The sequence below is a fragment of the Aquarana catesbeiana genome, linkage group LG02, assembly GCF_042186555.1.
Source record: "Aquarana catesbeiana isolate 2022-GZ linkage group LG02, ASM4218655v1, whole genome shotgun sequence".
In the NCBI taxonomy this organism is placed as follows: Eukaryota; Metazoa; Chordata; class Amphibia; order Anura; family Ranidae; genus Aquarana; species Aquarana catesbeiana.
In genome coordinates this window covers 449789064-449794287 of record NC_133325.1, presented here as the reverse complement: position 1 = coordinate 449794287, position 5224 = coordinate 449789064, and positions in this window count along the sequence as shown.

Here is a 5224-nt window from a genome sequence, read left to right as displayed (position 1 = left end):
AGGGGGGACAGTAGACCCAGCTCAGCTAGGTTGCTATCAGTGAACCGAAAATTTAATAAAGTAGGGAAAGTCTGAGAGAGTGTAAACAACTATAATGAGACATGGCTTGTGCCTGTCAGCCAGGAGTACCAGTATGTGTTAATATAAGGGGTAAGTAAAACACTTAGCTAAAGTAGTACATTATAGTTCACCAGTCAGGATCGTATTGAGAATTGGTCCAACTGTGTGGTTTCCTGAGTGTCCCAGAGATGGTATGGTAGAGAGAACCCCTTTTCTTAGAAAATGTAAGAGTGATCTCCATAGTGGGGTGTGTTATAGAGATCATATGGTATATGCTTCTATGGGGACACATTCCAGGGTTCTGGACCAGTTGGTTCACAGGCAGTCCCATAGCGAAGAGGGAAAATATACCAAGCAGTTGAGTTGTAACATAAAAATGCCTCAACACATTATGTGGACTATGGATTTAAGAGTGAGAAGTAGTATAAGGAGAAGAAAGGAAAGTGGGAAAATAGAAAATAGAAAGACAGAAGAGAAGACCAAGTGACCAATTGAGTCTCATCCTTACTCCGTGGGCAAAGTCTAGGTTATGAAGAAAGCTTCAGTTGCATACACTGTGCCCATGGTTCCCATAAAGCTTCAAATTTCTTGGTAGTATCTAAAAACATGCTGACCATTTTTTCCTGGGCCATAATCCAGGATATATTTCTTTTGACCGTAATGAATGATACATGAGGTTTTTTCCGAGCTCTATCAATTGTTATTTTCGTTCCCATGAGTATAAACATAAAAAGGCGTCGCATAAGTTTAGGAGCCCGCGGTACAGGGAATTTGAGTAGTGCTATTTGGGGGGATTGTTGTATTGGAAGGCCTGAAATTTTCCAGAGTAAGTGGAAGATTTTGTTCCATACGCTTCTAATGTTGGGGCATTCCCACCAAGTATGTAACATTGAGCCCTCGTGTCCACAATTACGAAAGCACAGAGGGGAAGAAGATGGGTATATTTTAGCAAGTCGCAGCGGAACAAGATACCATCTCATTAAGACTTTCAAATTTGCTTCTACTAGTGCTATGTTCAGGATTCTCTGGGAAGCTGATTCAGATGCCTTATGCCAATCTGCTAACCTCCAGGTTTGTCCCAGATCTTTCTCCCATGCAAGCATGAATGGGGCCTAGAATTTACCATTGCAAGTGCCCGATAGATCACTGATATTCCTCCCCACTGCTCCATGGCTTGTCCACACCACAGTTCATATTCTGTGATTGTTAATGGGTCAGATTTTGATGTCCTTAATGTATGGATACAGTGGGAAATTTGGTTTCCCACTGTTTTTGATTTCATGTCGAAATCTTTTGGAGGTTGGCATTTCAAGTTTGCTTACACAGTGGGCAAAAGTGAGGGGGGCCAGAGGAATTGACAAAGTGACCGATTCTATATAGTCCTTTATCAAGCCACCGTTTAAATGCTTTAATGTCCCTACCTGGGGGAAATAGGGGGTTGCAGAAGAGGTGTGAGAGTGGGTGCCAGTTGGAGATTAAAGATTAAGTGTGGGTTGTGCTTGTTACTAAGGAGTGGGAGAGAGTAGGGGCCATAATTGCGGGTCTGGATTTAGGGGAACACCAGAGGAGAAAATCTAGTGTAAAGTGAGGGATTGCTTGTCTTTCCATGTGGACCCAGTCCGGATGGGCCGACTTGGAATAGATTGTCGAAAGTTGGGTCAGTTGGGCCGCTTGGTAATACCAGAGAAGACTCGGTAGACCTACTCCTCCCTTATGCCTATTTTGGTATAGGGTCCCCTTTGCAATTCTATGTCCCTTTGCTCTCCATATACATCTGAGAATTTTGGATTGGAATCTCTTGAGTTGGTCCCGCCGGTTTGGTATAGGGAGCGACCTAAAAAGATAGAGAATGCCTGGCAGTAGAGTCATTTTTACGGAGTTAACCCTGCCCAACCAAGAGAGCCCAAACTTGCCCCAATGTTTAAGATTCTCCTCTAGTCTGCGGAACATTGGGGGATAATTGGCCTCATATAAGCGGTCCACTGTGGCAGTCAGATTGACACCAAAGTAGGGTATAAACACGTCACTCCATATAAATTGGAATTTATCTTTCAAATGTGTGACTAAGTGTTCTGGGAGGTTTACTTTTAAAGCTATAGATTTTGAATTGTTAACTTTGAGACCTGCCACATCGCTAAAGGTATCTAGTAGTTTACATAAGTTAGGAAGTGAGATTAAGGGAGAGGTGATAAAGAGTAGGATGTCGTCTGCAAAGAGTGCACATTTGTGAATTTGCGGGCCACACTGAACGCCGTGTATATCAAGGTGATCCCTAATGGCAATGGCCAGCGTTTTGATGATAATAGTGAAGATTAGAGGACATAAGGGGCATCCCTGTTGCGTGCCTTTAAATATCGGGAAAGAGTCAGAGTAAAATCCTTGCAATCATATTTTTGCTACAGGGTTGGAGTAGATGGCTCCTATTACATTCATGAAGGTTTGTCCAAATCCCCAGCGATGCAATATAGGTGTAAGGAAGGACCAGGATACAGAGTCGAATGCCTTCTGCAGGTCCAGTGAGAGCAGAAAGCCTGTTTGAGGGGGGTTGCCATCCCACCTGGAGCTTAGTAGAGAGACAATGTCAATAGCTCTCCGAATTTGGTTGGGGCCTTGACGCCCCGGTATAAAGCCAACTTGGTCCTTACGGACATAGAGATTAATAAAGGAGGAAATAAGGTCTGCCATGATTTTGGTGAGAATCTTAAGGTCGTTATTTATTAAAGATATGGGGCGGTAGTTAGCCACTAAACTGGGGTCCTTGCCTGGTTTGGGGATTGCTGTGATGAAGGCTGAGATCAGGGATTTATCGAGCTGGGTACCCTTACATATCTGATTAAAGAAACGGGCTAGATATGGGGCTAGGAGAGAAGTGAAATGTTTATAATATGGGACCGAGAATCCATCCGGGCTGGGAGATGAATGTTTTTTTTTGATTCTTAATCACCTGCGTAACTTCCTTTATCGTTATCGGTTCCTCCAGCCTATCTCTTTGGTGGACCTTAATCTCAGGAGGTTGGGGCACTTGTCCATTACTATATAGTTTCTTATGGGGGTTTTGGGAAAGGGTATTACTTCCAATCTTGATTTTGGGTAAGGTGTGTGTGTCTTAAGTTTAGGAGTCAATCTGGCTGCCAATATGGATCCCCTTGATTAACCCTTTGATGATAGAAGCGTGCGCTACTCCATCGTAGGCTTTTCTCTGCAACTGCTGTTAGAGCTATTTTCAGTGTTGTGCGTGCAGCATCTAGTTTCTCCATCGGAACGGAAGTGGGGTCCCTTTATGTTGTTTGTTAAGAAATAAGAAGTCCTTTTCGAGTTTTTCTATATCCGACTTACGTGCTTTTTGTAGCCTCGAAGCCATTTGAATTAGCTTTCCTCCAAGGGTAGCCTTGTGGGCCACCCACAGCATAGTCGGGGAAATGTCCCCTATAGAGGAAGTATTCTGAAATGTTTTGTTCAATCTCACTAACATGGGTCGGGTTACTAAGGATCGAAGCACTGAGTTTCCATCAAGGACTCATTTTCTGTCTGGAGGGTCGCCCCATTATCAAGAAGAGAAGAGAGTGATCCGACCAGGAAGAGTCTTTTATATAGGATTTAGACACTACAGGTATATCAGAGGTGGAAATAAAGAAGTGGTCAATTCTGGCAAAAGAATTGTGGGAGTTTGAATAGTGAGTGTAGTCTCGTAAAGATGGTTTAACTTCCCTCCAGATATCCACTAATCCTTGTCTGTAGATCTGTTTAGCTACCTTATGGCAAGGGGTGAGATTTGTCTAGTCCTGTTGGTGTGGATAAGTGTGGCGCTAAAAGAAAAATATATATGTACGTTATTGAGCAAAGCCAGACCGAATATCATCTGAAAGACAATATGCACAATAAAGTATCTTAATGAAACTTGATCATATGTGAACTGTTAGCTGACACTAACAGAAATAAGTACTGTGAAATTAAAAGCAATATATACCCTATAGTGATTGGGTAAATCATGTATAAACTGTTAGCTGACACTTGCAGGAATAAGTGAAAAAAAGTGAAAAGGATATAAATAAATCCTATAGCAACTACAGATCCCAGAGATGGGAAGGGGTAGTGAAATGAATAGAAGAAACATAAAGCAAAAATTGATATCAAATTCCTAAGACATCACAAAACTGTGCTACCCACAACTGTGTTATCAAACATATGGTGGGAAAGTAGGACTAAAATAATAGTAATGTGGACTGGAAACACATAGACTAATGCTAAGAAATCAAACATGAACTCATAAGTTGCTGATATAACTAAAAGTCCAAACACAATGGATACACATCTGAAAATAAGGCTGAAAAGATCAACGACAACCGGAAATGGTAGTAGGAGTCCCTTAAATCCGGGAATGGCATCCACAGGATGGGGTATCCAGCTTATATGTAAAAGGGATAGGCAAAGTACCCTTACCAGCAGTGATGGACTCCCAGCCAGTGGCTTGGGAGTCAGACAGGCTTATAATGGAGCAGGAGAAGCAGCTCTTTGTCCACAGCAGCTGAAGATGATAGGAGAACTGTGGCACTCACCAACCGAACCTCTCTGGTCTCACTGACTCTCGGCTTCAACGGTGCAGGTGAAGGGCTGCTCACCAAAGATCGAGCTCCATGGAATGGGTATAGGTCCTCAAGGGAAAAGGGATCAAAAAGAGAGGCTCCCCATGGTGTAAATCAGCTTTTTGAAAAGCTTTATTTAAAACGGAGTAGTAAAAACACACTCTGGCTCATAAATAGAAGCCAGGTATAAAAAAGGTATAAAAAGCGCTTAAATCAAATGGTGGCAAGACAGGCATAACAAACCCAACGCGTTTCGTCCGATAGGACATCAACAGGGGTACACATAACTGGTAAACATCATTAGGTATTAGGTGGTTATTAGCATAAGCTCAGCAACTCTAAAAGGATTTCAGCCTTCCAGTCAACCTGACAAGTCTGTTCTGACAAGATATAAGGCGGGGAAGGGCAAGCAATTTGAACTACCACACCTAAGGGGACTGTGACAGACCTAATAAGCTAGCATTCATTAATATTATAATTATACTTAATTTGCATATTGCACATAATTGGTTGAAATATTTAACTGATAAATTAACATTTTTTTGCCCCAGCTAAGAGACTATAAAAGGCTTTAAATGCGT